Genomic DNA, 15318 nt, shown 5'->3' with positions numbered 1-15318 from the left:
TTCTCCTGCCTCAGCCTCCCGCGTAGCTGGGACTACAGGCGCCCGCCACCGTGCCCGGCTAATTTTGTGTATTTTTAGTAGAGACGGAGTTTCACCTCAATCTCCTGACCTCGTGATCCGCCTGCCTCCGCCTCCCTATAAACTTAGTTTTTTAACTTTTTGACTCTTTATAATTCAGTAATTCATAACTCTTTGTAGTAATACTTAAACATAAACATTGTACAGCTATACAAAAATATTCTCTTTCCTTATGTCCTTATTATTTAACCTTTTTTCTATTTTTACATTGTTTCTTTATTTTTCTTTCACTTTTTAAATGTGTTTGTTAAAAGCTAAGACACAAACCCAATCATTAGCCTACACCTACACAGGTTAAGAATCATCAATATTACTGCCTTCCACCTCCACATCTTGTCTCACTGGAAGGTCTTTGACCTGCTTGGAGCAGTCATCTCCTATGATAACAATACCTTCTTTTGGGATACCTCCTGAAAGACCTGCCTGAAGCTTTTTTACAGTTTACCTTTTTTAACAAGCAGAAACAGTAAACTCTAAAATGACAAAATGTGCAGTATAGTAAATACATAAACCTGTAACATGGTAATTTATTATCATTATCAAGTATTATGTACATTACATAATTGTATTGCTATACTCTTATACAACTGATAGCTGAGAGGGTTTGTTTACATCAGAATCCCACAAACATGTGAGTAATGCATTGTTATGATGTTAGGAAGGCTATGATGTAGATAAGTAATAGTAATGTTTTAGTTCTGTTATGTCACAACATATAGAATGATTTTCAGAGATGTGGCTCAATGTTGACCAAAAGATTGTTAAGTGGCATATGACTGTATCAGTGTTGAACATAAAAACTAAATTCAATACAATTTAAAATTACTCCAAAAAATGAAATAGTTATATACTTTAAAAACGCCTGATATCCATAGACTGACAATTATAAAATACAGATGGAAAAATTAAAGTAGGCCTACATAAATAGAAAGGCATATATTTATGAATTAGAAGTCAACATAGTAAAGATATTAATTATCCCTAAATTGATCTATAATTTTAATGCAATGTTATCAAAATTTCAGTAGCTATGTTTTTCAGATATAGACAAGCTAATTCTAAAACTTACATGAAAGACAAAGAAAGTAGACTAGCTAAATATAATATTGAAAAAGAAGACTAAAGTTTAAGGAATTATATTCCCCTATTTTAAAACTATATAACCACCGTAACTAAGTCAGCATGGTATTGGAGGAGGGACAGACATGTAAATCAATGGAGCAGAATAGAAAATGTAGAAATTGACCCACAAATATATAGCAAAAGCAATTTGATGAAGAAAGAGTAGCCTTTTCAATACATTATTTGAAACAGTATGAATCTAACCTGAACTTCATATCACACATAAATTTACTTAAAATGGATAATAGATACAAATTTAAAACATTGAACTATAAATCTTTTAGGAGAAAATCTTTGTAACAAAAGGCTAGTTTCAGTGTTCTTAAACATGACACCAAAAAGGTGATACAGAAAAAAAGGATAAATTGAAACTTCATCAAAATTAGCATTTTTCTGTCAAACACCTAGTGAAGAGGATAAAAAGTTAAGCCACAGACTGGGAGATAACATTTGCAAAGCACATAAGAAGTCAGTCAAATCCCTTCTACAATATATAGAGAAAGATGTTTCACCAAAAAGCATATGCAGATGTCAACTAAATATATAAAAAATGTTCACATCATAAGCCAGATTAGAGAACAAATTAGAGTCGTAATGAGATACCTATACCACACACAGCAATGAGAATGACTAAAATAAAAAAAAAGAATACTGATAATATCAAGTGCTAGCAATGATGCAGAGCTACTAGAACTCTCTGACTTTGCTGGTAGGAACGTAAAACGGTATAGCCACCTTGAAGAGGTATTTGTCACCTCTTTGTCCATTTCTTATGAAGTTAAACATTCACTTACTGTATGATCTAGTGATCACTTCTGTGTATATATTTATACTCAAGAAATAAAAATTTATGTCTATTCAAAAACCTGTGCATAACAGTTCAGAGCAGCTTTATTTGTAATAGATAAAACTGAAAACAAGTAAAATGTTATTGAATAGGCAAATGTATGAACAAGCTGTGGTACATACATACATACACACTATGAAATATTACCTAGCTATATAAAGAAATAAATTATTTTTATACAGGCACCCACCAAGTAGGATGGATTGAAAGGGTATAATGCTGAATGAAAATAAAAGCCCATCTCAAAGGGTTACATGTTATACGATTTCATTTACACAACACTTCCAAAATGACAAAACCGTATTGATGGAGAATAAGTATCTGGGGTTTAGGGATAGAGTAGAGTCTGACTATGAAGAGGAAGCAAGAGGGAGTTTCCTTCCAGCAATGTAGCATATTTGTGTAATGTTTGCAGTGGTTGTTAAACCAATCTATACATGTGATAAAATTTTGTCACACTATACCCTAAAAAGAAGAATACAAGTGTGTGTAAAATTTGGTAAAATCTGAAAAAAATTAGTTTAACTAATAATATTTATACCAATATCAATTTTCTAGCTTTAAAAATGTACTATGGCTATATAATATGTTGTTATTGGGGAAAAAGTTGAGTGAAGGTTACATGAAAACTACTATTTTTGCAACTTCTTGTGAGTTTTATCTCCAAATAAAAAATTAAAAACAAAAAGGGAGCACCCACTATGACCAAGACTAGGTCTCTTTTGCTAGAGATATAGGGGTATCTTTGCCCCCAAGTAGCTCACATTAAAGCAATACTGGGCCTTTAACTGAAATGGAAAACATAAGAGGCAAGTTAGAAAGTGAAATTTTGGCGATGTCTGCAGAAATCTAAGCGCCAAGTACAAGAGAAGATTGTATATAATCATAGTTCAGAAGAAAGGACAACTATGTATGTTTGAGAGTCATCAACATAGGGTGAGATTATCAGCATAGAGTAGGGATATGTTAATAAAAGAGGACCTAGAAAGGCACTCTAATAATTGCTAGACATGTTCTCTCTGAGCTGCACAACTACACTAGCTTGAGGTGGTGCCTTCTCTCACTCCATAAACATATTGGTACTTTGATGGAGGTCACAAACACAAATGCTAAAAAATAACATAAATACATAATTTGAGCCTGGTATAAACAAGATAGAAATTCAGAAGGGCCACTGGAAAATGGGAAGAAGCATTTAAACACTAGTTTAAAGTCATTAAAATTCAAGCATTGCACAAACACTTTTTTGTTAGCCAAACAAAACAAGACTGCAGCCAGATTCTGCTAAGAGCAACTGGTTTGCAACCTGTGTTTGGGTAAATTAATTGACTTGTTTTTAATCTCTTATTAAACAACGGCACATTAATGGCTTAATATGTTACCTTTTTAAGGTATATACATTTTGGAAAAGAATTTTGTAAGATGCAGTATTTTTACCCCATGGAAATTTCACAGAAACACTGTAAGGTATTATAGGAGATTTATTTAAGCAATGCCTTCTAAATTACACTACAAAGAACAAGTCATGTGAAAAACTGACCATTGTTTAAAAGGTATGTCCCACAAGAAAGAGACTACAAAACAACTAGAAAACAAAGTTAAAAAATGGCAGGATTAAATCCTTACCTATAAAAAATAGCATTGAATGTAAATAGATTCACCAGTCAAAACGTATAGAGTGGCTGGATGAATAAAAAAGCAAGAACCATTGATCTGTTGCCTGTAAGAAACGCACTTTACCTATAAAGACACACACAGACTGAAAATAAAGGGATGGAAAAACACAGTTCATGCCAATGGAAACCAAAAAAGAGCAGGAGTTGCTATACTTAGACAAAATAGATTTCAAGACAAAAACATTAGGAAGAGACAAAGAAGGTAACTATATAATGATAAGGAGGTTAATTCAGCAAGGGGACACAACAATTTTAAACATATATGCACCCAACACTGGAGCACTCAGATATGTAAAGCAAATATTATTAGAGCTAAATGGAGAGAGAAGCTCCAATAAAATAATAGATGGAGACTTCAGCACCCCACTTTCAGCACTGGACAGATCTTTCAGAAAGAAAATTAACAAAGAAACATCCAACTTAATCTGCACTATAGAACAAATGGATCTAGTAGATATTTACAGAACATTTTATCAAAGACCTGTGAAATACACATTCTTTTCCTCAGCACATGGATTATTCTCAAGGATAGATCTTACATTAGGTCACAAAACAAGTCTGAAAGCATTCAAAAAAGTTGAAATAAAATCAAGCATCATGGTGTTTTAGACATGAAGTCCTTGCCCATGCCTATGTCCTGAATGGTAATGCCTAGGTTTTCTTCTAGGGTTTTTATGGTTTTAGGTCTAATGTTTAAGTCTTTAATCCACTTGAATTAATTTTTGTATAAGGTGTAAGGAAGGGATCCAGTTTCAGCTTTCTACATATGGCTAGCCAATTTTCCCAGCACCATTTATTAAATAGGGAATCCTTTCCCCATTGCTTGTTTTTCTCAGGTTTGTCAAAGATCAGATAGTTGTAGATATGTGGCGTTATTTCTGAGGGCTCTGTTCTGTTCCATTGACCTTTATCTCTGTTTTGGTACCATTACCATGCTGTTTTGGTTACTGTAGCCTTGTACTATAGTTTGAAGTCAGGTAGCATGATGTCTCCAGCTTTGTTCTTTTGGCTTAGGATTGACTTGGTGATGCGGGCTCTTTTTTGGTCCCATATGAACTTTAAAGTAGTTTTTTCCAATTCTGTGAAGAAAGGCATTGGTAGCTTGATGGGGATGGCACTGAATCTATAAATTACCTTGGGCAGTATGGCGATTTTCACAATATTGATTCTTCCTACCCATGAGCATGGAATGTTCTTCCATTTGTTTGTATCCTCTTTTATTTCATTGAGCAGTGGTTTGTAGTTCTCCTTGAAGAGGTCCTTCACATCCCTTGTAAGGTGGATTCCTAGGTATTTTATTCTCTTTGAAGCAATTGTGAATGGGAGTTCACACATGATTTCTCTCTCTGTTTGTCTGTTATTGGTTTATAAGAATGCTTGTGATTTTTGTACATTGATTTTGTATCCTGAGACTTTGCTGAAGTTGCTTATCAGCTGAAGGAGATTTTGGGCTGAGACAATGGGGTTTTCTAGATATACAATCATGTCGTTTGCAAACAGGGACAATTTGACTTCCTCTTTTCCTAATTGAATACCCTTTATTTCCTTCTCCTGCCTAATTGCCCTGGCCAGAACTTCCAACACTATGTTGAATAGGAGTGGTGAGAGAGGGCATCCCTGTCTTGTGCCAGTTTTCAAAGGGAATGCTTCCAGTTTTTGCCCATTCAGTATGATATTGGCTGTGGGATTGTCATAGATAACTCTTATTATTTTGAGATACGTCCCATCAATGCCTAATTTATTGAGAGTTTTTAGCATGAAGTGTTGTTGAATTTTGTCAAAGGCGTTTTCTGCATCTATTGAGATAATCATGTGGTTTTTGTCTTTGGTTCTGTTTATATGCTGGATTACATTTATTGATTTGCGTATATTGAACCAGTCGTGCATCCCAGGGATGAATCCCACTGGATCATGGTGGATAAATGGGATCTAATTAAACTAAAGAGCTTCTGCACAGCAAAAGAAACTACCATCAGAGTGAACAGGCAACCTACAAAATGGGAGAAAATTTTTGCAACCTACTCATCTGACAAAGGGCTAATATCCACAATCTACAATGAACTCAAACAAATTTACAAGAAAAAAACAAACAACCCCATCCAAAAGTGGGAGAAGGATATGAACAGACACTTCTCAAAAGACATTTATGCAGCCAAAAGACACATGAAAAAATGCTCATCATCACTGGCCATCAGAGAAATGCAAATCAAAACCACAATGAGATACCATCTCACACCAGTTAGAACGGCAATCATTAAAAAGTCAGGAAACAACAGGTGCTGGAGAGGATGTGGAGAAATAGGAACACTTTTACACTGTTGGTGGGACTGTAAACTAGTTCAACCATTGTGGAAGTCAGTGTGGCGATTCCTCAGGGATCTAGAACTAGAAATACCATTTGACTCAGCCATCCCATTACTCGGTACATACCCAAAGGACTATAAATCATGCTGCTATAAAGACACATGCACACGTATGTTTATTGCGGCACCATTCACAGTAGCAACACTTGGAATCAAGCCAAATGTCCATCAATGATAGACTGGATTAAGAAAATGTGGCACATATACACCATGGAATACAATGCAGCCATAAAAAATGATGAGTTCATGTCCTTTGTAGGGACATGGATGAAATTGGAAATCATCATTCTCAGTAAACTATCGCAAGAACAAAAAACCAAACACCGCATATTCTCACTCATAGATGGGAATTGAACAATGAGAACACATGGACACAGGAAGAGGAACATCACACTCTGGGGACTGTTGCGGGGTGGGGGGAGGGGGGAGGGATAGCTTTAAGAGATATACCTAATGCTAAATGACGAGTTAATGGGTGCAGCACACCAGCATGTCACATGTATACATATGTAACTAACCTGCACATTGTGCACATGTACCCTAAAACTTAAAGTATAATAATAATAAAAAATAAAAAAAAAAAATAAAATAAAATCAAGCATCTTTTCTGACCACAACAAGGTAAAATTAGAAATCAATGACAATAGAAATTTGGAAACCACAAAGATACATTGAGATTAAACAACATGCTGCTGAATGACCAGTGATTCAATGAAGAAATTAAGAAGGAAATTGAAAATTTCTTGAAACAAATGATAATGGAAACACAACATACTAAAACCTATGGGATACAAGAAAAGCTGTACTAAGAGGAAACTTTATAGCTATTAAGTGCTTACATTAAAAAAGCAGAAAAACTTCAAATATATCACCTAGTGATGCATCTAAAGGAACTAGAAAAGCGAGAGCCAATCAAACCCAAAATTAGTAGAAGAAAAAAATAAAGATTAGAGCAGAAATAAATAAAATTAAAATAAAAAAATACAAAAGATCAATGAAATAAAAAGCTGGTTTTATTAAAACATTTAACAAATTTGGCAAACCTTTAGCAAGACTGACTAAGAAAAAAGAAAGAAGACCAAAATAAATAAAATCAGAGATGAAAGAAACATTACAATTGATACTTCAGAAATTCAAAGGATCATTAGAGGCTATGATGAGCAACTATATGCCAGTAAATTGGAAAATCTAAAATAAATGGACAAATTCAACCTACCAAGATTGAACCATGATGAAATCCAAAACCTGAACAGATCGGCAACAAGTAATGGGACCAAAGCCATAATAAAAAGTTTCCCAGTAAAGAAAAGCCCAGAACCCAATGTCTTTGTTGCTGAATTCTACCAAACATTTAAAGAAGTAAAACCAATACTACTTGAACTATTCTTAAAAGTTGAGGTGGCGGGAATACTTCCAAACTCGTTCTATGAGCCAGTATTACTCTAATACCAATACCAGACAAAGACACATCAAAAAAAGAAAACTACTGGTAAATTACTCCGATGTGTATTGATGTAAAAATACTCAACACAATACTAGCAAATCAAATTCAACAATACATTAGAAAGATTATTCATCATGACCAAGTAGGGTTTATCCCAGGATGCAAGCATGGTTTAACATATGCAAATCAATCAATGTGATACATCATATCAACAGAATGAAGGACAAAACCCATATGATCATTTCAACTGATGCCTATAAAGCAATTGATAAAGTTTAACATTCCTTCATGACAAAAAAATATAAAAACTGGTTATAGAAGAATAACAACATAATAAAAGCCACATGACCAACCCACACCCTAATATCATGCAGAATGGAGAAAAACTGAAAACCTTTTCTCCGAGACCTGGAACATGATGAGGATGCTCACTGTGACCACTGTTATTCAACGTAATCCTGGAAGTCCTAGCTGGAGCAATCAGACAAGAGAAAGAAATAAAGGCATCAAAATTGGAAAGGAAGAAATCAAATAATCCATGTGTGTAGATGATATGATCTTATATTCAGGAAAACCTAAAGACTCCACAAGAAAACCATTAGAAACTATTGCCATTTTTATGTGTGATCAACAAGTTCATTAAAATTGCCAGACACAAAATCAACATACAAAATTCAGTAGCATTCCAATATGCCAACAGTGAACAATCTGAAAAAACGTCAAAAAAGTAATCCCATTTACAATAGCCAAAAATAATTAAATACCTAGGAATTAACTTAACCAAAGAAGTGTAAGATCTCTGTAGTGAAAATTATAAAACATTGATGAAAGAAGCTGAAGAAGATACCAAAAAGTGAAAAAAAATTTCATGTTTATGGATTGGAAAAAAACAATATTTTAAATTGTTAAATTTTACCATATGGATATGGTAAAATGTCCATACTACTCAAAGTAATCTACAGGTTCAATGCAATCTCTATCAGAATACTAATGACATTCCTTGCAGAAATAGAGAAACAATCTTAAAATGAATAGGACACTACAAACGACCCAGAACAGCAAAAGCTATCCAAAAAAACCAAAAAACCAAAAAACAAAAAAAACTAAAGGAATCACAATATCTGATTTCAAATTATTCTGCAGAGCTATAGTATCAAAACACCATGGTACTGGCAAAAAAATGAAAAACAAAAAACAAACAAACAAAAAAAACAATCAACCAACCAACCAACCAAACAAACAAAAAACCCCACACATATAGACCAATGGAACAGAACAGAGAACTCAGAAACAAATCCACACACCTGCAGTGAACTCATTTTTGACGAAGTTACCAAGAGCATACATTGAGAAAAAGACAATCTCTTCAATAAATGGTGCTGAGAAAACTGAATATCTATATGCAAAAGAATGAAACTAGATTCCTATCTCTTGCCATACACAAAAATCAAAACAAAATGGATTAAAAACTTAAATTTAAGACCTCAAACTGTGAAATTACTACAAGAAAACACTGGGGAAAACCTCCAGGAAATTAGTCTGAGCAAAAAATTTCTTGAGGAATACCCCACAAGTGCAAGCAACCAAAGCAAAAATGCACAATTGGGATTACAGCAAGTAAAAAAGTTAACAGCTTATCTGTGCACTTTGTCAGTTGTTTTGGATATAAAATCATTGGCTTATACATTTTTTTTCTTGAATACATTAAACGTTTTTCTCAATTTTCTTCTTTCTTAAAGTGTGGCTCTGGAAATTGTCGTGATAATTTAATATACTTTCCCATATAAGTCAAATGCTATATTTTCTAGGTGCACAGCAAATAAAACATGAAGAAAGTGAAGAAAAACACCCACAGACTAGGAGAAAATACTTGCAAACTATCCGTACATCTGACAAGAGATTAAAAATCAGAATATATAAGGGGCTCACACAATTCTATAGGAAAAAAATCTAATAATCTGATTTGAAAATGGGCAAAAGATATTAATAGATATTTCTCAAAATAAGACATAAAAATGGCAAACAAGTATATTAAAAGATGCTCAACATCATTGTTCATCAGTGAACTACAAATCAAAACTACAATGAGATATCATCTCACCTTAGTTAAAATGGCTTATATCAAAAAGACAGGCAATAACAAATGATGATGAGGATGTGGAGGAAAGGGAAGCCTTGTACAATGTTGGTGAGAAGGTAAATTAGTATAGTCACTATGAAAAACAGTTTAGAGGTTCTTGAAAAAAGTAAAATTAAAGTTACCACATGACCCAGCCATCCCACTGCTGAGTATATACTGAAAAGAAAGGAAATCAGTATATCAAAGAGATATCTGCACTACTATGTTTGTTGTAGCATTGTTCAAAATGGCCAAGATTTGGAAGCAACTTAAGTGTCCATCTACAGATGAGTGAATAAATAAACTGTAGTACATGTTCACAATGGAGTACTATTCTGCTATAAAAAGGAATGAGAGCCTGTCATTTGCATCAGTTTGAATGGAACTGGAGATCATTATGTTAAGTGAAATAAGCCAGACAAATAAAGACAAATATCACATGTTCTCTTATTTGTGGGTTCTAAAATCAAAACAATCGAACTTATGGACATAGAGAGTAGAATGATGGTTACCAGAGGCTTGGAAGGGTAGGGGGGATGGTGGGTGGAGGTGGGGATGGTTAATGGGTACAAAAAATTAAAAAGAATGAATAAGACCTACTATTTGATAGCACAAATGTGACAATAGTCAATATGTACACTTTGAAATAAACAAAATAATATAATTGAATTGTTTGTAAAACAAAGAATAAATTCTTGAAAGGATGAATATCCCATTGTCTATGATATGATTATTATGCATTGCATGTCTGTATCAAAACATCTAATGTACCCCATAAATATATACAACTACTATGTACCCACAAAGATAAAAATTAAACAGATATGTTACTCTAACACAAAGTGAAAGTGACCTTTGGAAATTCTCTGTTTATTCAATCAAAACAATTTATCCTGCCCTTGTTGATTGATTTGTGAGAAATGCTATATAAATAAAAGCATACCTTCTTATTTGTACTTGTTAGTTTTTAATATAAAAAGTTTCACTCAGCAAATTAATCAACTAGCAAGGATTTTGAGATACATAACATGGATCAATCATTTTTATAATTATGATTGGAATCAGAAACTTCACATCTTGTGCTAATATAACATTCAGGTGACATAGTAATTTGAAATAAATTATTTATGCAAAGCGTCATCCCAACATTGATAACAAACAGAGGTTAGGAAGAAATTACTTTAAGGATATCAGATTGCAACAGGTGTCTCAGGAGCAACACATAATGTTTATTATGTTAAGATATTTGGAAGCTATGTGAGGCTACAGAACGTAAGTGTTACTAATCGATAAATTCCTTACTCTGGTTTACAAGGTACTATAGGATTTGGTCCATGTCTACACCTCCAAGTTTATCTACTATTTTCTAGCTGTATGGTTTTGTTTTTCATTTATTTAATATGCCATACCTGTTGTAGCTTTTGTCTCTACATTAACTTTTCCCTTTGCCTAGGAAGCTCTTCCTCAAGGTATTTGAACTCCTAATTTTTTCTTGTGATTTGGATTATTGTTGAAATACCACTAATTCCTAGAGACTTTCCAGAAAAATTAATCTTAAACAGTTACCTAATGACTTTCTATAATATAGCTTCAATTATCTGCAGGTACCAGTTGCTGGCTGATTTTTGTTGTTGTTGTTGTTCATTTGTAGTCTCTCTTGCATCTGCACCCATCTATAAGCTTCATAAGAGCTGACAAATAACACAGGCTTCCTGTAGTGGGCTGAATTTGGCTCTGAAAAAAATATGCTCATATCCTAATATCAATAACCTGTGAATATTACCTGATATAGCAAAGGATGTGATAAAGTAAAAGATCTTGAGAGAAGCAGCTTATCCTATCTGTGTGAGTGGGGCAGAAGGAGTTTTGAGACATACAATGAGGGATGCCAAGGCATACCAGCAGTCAGCAGAATCTAGGAGAGGCAAGAAAGGATTCTCCCCAAAATCTCCAGAGTGGCCATGGACCTGCTGAAAGCTTTATTTCAGACTTATGACCATTAGTTATTACATTGGACAGTGAAAATATGAAATAATTTCATTATTATTGAAAATTTTTTAAAAAATGGTGCAGAGCCGTAAGGACTCCCAGGTCATAGCACCTAGGTGGAATGTCTCCTTTTACCATAGCCTGGTCCCTTTTGAGGCCTTTCTTGCTTTAGGTATCACTGAAAGCTGACAGTCTTTCAAATCACTGAGGAAATGAATTAGGACCAAGTTTCCCAAGAATATGCTGCCTCCAGAAATCAGCATCTTATGAGGTCCTGTGTTTCTTACTTGTGGGATATGCAAAATTTGATTATTCGTCCTATACATTAGATTGGGTGTACCAATATGACCTGGATTTCTGGAGCCACAAAACTTCACCTACATGGCACGTTCTTGAATCTTTATAGAGTTTATCTCCCACCCTCTAGGGCCTGTGTATCTTACTTCGCCCTCCTTGTGAGTTGCCACTTCCTGTTCATCCTCCTATCAACGTGATATAAACACCAAAATAGACCAAAGTAATTATCTGGGGAATGTCCAGAGGGTGTTTACCTTCAGAAAATTAACAGCTTTGAGACTAAATCATGAGTATATACTGTTGTTCATCTCATGTGAAGCTAACTATTTGTTATGCTCCTTTAAATAAGATACAGAAAATAAGCTGTTAGCCAGGTCAATAGCTACATGTGCCAGAAGCTAAATTAATCTGCTCTAGCAAAGATACCATATTTGGCATAATAGCTGTAATTAGAGCTACTACTAAGTAAAGTTAATATGAGGCCACTGTGATCCATATAATCTATTTGTTTAGGGGCTAGAGCACTGAATTATATGGGAATCTGGTGGGGACAATCACACCTGTTGCTATGGCTGAAATGTGTCCTGCAACATCAATGTGTTGGAAAGTTAATCCCCAATGCAACAGTGTTTAGAGGTGAGACCTTTAAAGAGTTGATTAGGTTATAAGGGCTCTGACATCATGAGTGGATTAATACCATTATCACTGGAGTGGGTTAGTTATCTCAGGTATGGATTTGTTATCAAAATAATGCATTTGCTATAAAAACTAGTTAGGCCCCCTCTAGCTCTCATTTGCTCTCTTGTCTTTCTGTCTTCTGCTAGGATGACCCAGTAAGAAGGTTCTCATCAGTGGCTGACCAGATGCCAGAAACATGCCATTGGAGTGCCCAGCCTTCAGAACAGTGAGCCAAACCAATTTCTGTTCATTATAAATTACCCAGTCTCAGTAATGCAGTTATAGCAGCACAAAGCAGGCAAGACACCAGTTATCTTTTAATATTTTAAGGTGACACTAATCAATTTTTTCAAATATATAATGTTGTTTCTTATTTTTTTCCTGGGGAAATGAATAGTTTAAGAAGTTTCCAATGGGCCTTCCCCACTATAATACCTCTTACCACACAAACTAACAAATCAATGTTGGGATTCTGCCAACTACCAAGTCTCTTTATTCAGGTTATATTTAGAAATCAGGAACATGCCCACTGGACAGTTCATAGATCCATTAGATCCATAGTGAACCAGACATGTTCCAGAGCTTCATTAATAATGTCACTCTAACAAGAGGAAAATGGTGGTGCTTTGGGTCCACAGATATCAATGCCAATTCAGATCCATGTCCAATAATCCCCAAAAGGTGTGGCTACGTCCTTTCCTTCAAATGTCCTTATTTACTACATAATTGTCAGTTATTTTCAGAAAGAATAGGAGGAATTACTTTTTAATATACTTGTGGTGTTCCTGATCCTTTCTCACGCTGCTGATTCTGGATCTGAGAACTGTACTCAGGTCTTAGGACTGGGAAAGGGAAAACAATATTTTATTAGTATAGTTGCATTCAGTCTCCTAATTATCCATTCTTTATTTATTTTAATTATGTAAATTTAGAAACATATTTGATGGTTTCCTAAGTTGTCTTTGAAAATATTGTGTTATATTAATCATATGTATAATCATATCACTAGTCATGTATCATGCATATATATAATCATATATATAACATCTCTGTGGTGCATGCCTCCTCTGCCTGCCACTTCAGCTTTGGTTCCCAGGGTGGTAAATGTGTCCTTCTTGCTTTGACAGTTAAGAGCCACTATCTGGCTTCTTTTCATTTCAGGATACTCTCATACCTGTTTCTTTCAGGGAGGCCAGTCCTGTCACAGTATTCCCTGGCCTACAGAGGAGAACCATACTGAGTTCAGAAATGACAGTGCCTTTTTCACCAGTGTAATGCGTGTTGCTTTAGTGAATTAGCTGTGCTTCTAATCTTTCTTGGAATATAGTTTACTGATGGTTATTCTGATCTTACATAGTATGCCACTGTAGCATGCACATTTAATGCCTTCGTCTTCTATCTGTCACACAATTCTGGCACTTCTGCTACATTTATATGGGCCATTACTTTTTCAAACTTCCCTAGTGCCTTTCTGCTGATATATCAGTGTTTCCTGGTGTTCTTGCCAGTGTGTTAAATTACATATCATGAGAGAGTGCTCCATATTGATAAAGTATCTCATATCCAACTCTAAGTTCTATGCTCCTTTTTACATCACCTTCAGGATCCAGTTTCATTCATGTTCTCCTGGCTCCCATGGTACCTATTAGACAGCTGCTACAATTCCTTTACATATAGTCTCTTTCTTCCCTTAACTAGTTCAGCACTTGTCTCATTGGAATGTGCTGGTATTTAACCCTTATTATTGGAATTTTTGCCTGGAAGGGAAAAAGGATAGTTCCTTAGTGTGTGGGGGTCTTAGACAGAAGCATTGTCTTTTAAAGGACCTAAGTCATTTGAAATTTCTGTATTATCTCCAAGCAATGCTTTCTTTAAAATAATACCACTGTCTTGTATCAAAGGAATTAGAAGATACTTCCACCAAAAAAGACCATTAGGGGGAAAATAGAACTTCAAGGTTTTCAGCTATGTCTAATCAATTATCTTCATTCCAAATCTAAGGGGAATATTTCTTTCTTGTTAGTATCTTGACATTGGCTTATGAAACCTGCTGAGGCTGATAATCCAACTATCTCTGAAGCTCCACTAGTTGTATTATTAACTTTTGAATTTAGTCCTCTAGTGACTGCCCACCAGTGGCAGATGATTAGAGTTTCCTTAGATTCTGCCAAGAATCCTTCTGGCTTTCACATTTTACCTTGGAATGATAATTAATTAATCACCTGAGCTCATCATTATCAACCCTTAAATTAAAATAAAATGATTCCCAATAAAGTCTATTTACTTTGTAGTCCTTATACTTACTATTTTCTATATGACATTAAGTTCCAGAAGTAATTACATAGCCAGTGTGTCTTCTTCTACCAGTACTGCACTTGAGTTCTGAGTTCACTACTTGCAACAATTTTATCAACTGTGAAATGTGAAGTCTACTCATCCTCCATTTACCACCAGCAATGTAGCCCTCGTTGCTAGATGGCCTGAACATTTTGATCCAGCTTTAGAATATTATTCTACAGTTTGTTTTCTAGGACCCCTTCTAGTAACAACAGAATCGTATGAAGTTCCCTAGACATAGTCTCTAAGATGGAGAGTTTTATGCAGAGAGGATTTACTGGGGAATGCTCTTGGTAGATGTTATCTGTGATGAACCAAAAAAAGCAGGATTGAGCAGAAAGAGAAGTCAACCCATAACACAGTTTCAA

General features: G+C 34.7%; 1 long non-coding RNA gene across 5 annotated transcripts in view; it reads left to right on the top strand.

Annotated features, from left to right (window-relative positions):
- Positions 1-15318, top strand: part of LOC129534579 (uncharacterized) — a 576108-nt gene that overhangs the window by 211708 nt on the left and 349082 nt on the right. For all 5 annotated transcript variants that reach the window (XR_010134293.1, XR_010134296.1, XR_008681219.2 and 2 more), the window contains exon 3: positions 12760-12839. This is a non-coding gene — a long non-coding RNA (uncharacterized lncRNA). The remainder of the gene's footprint in view (positions 1-12759; positions 12840-15318) is intronic.

This window comes from Gorilla gorilla, chromosome 5 (assembly GCF_029281585.2).
Source record: "Gorilla gorilla gorilla isolate KB3781 chromosome 5, NHGRI_mGorGor1-v2.1_pri, whole genome shotgun sequence".
NCBI lineage: Eukaryota > Metazoa > Chordata > Mammalia > Primates > Hominidae > Gorilla > Gorilla gorilla.
This window is presented reverse-complemented; position numbering and strand designations above follow the sequence as displayed.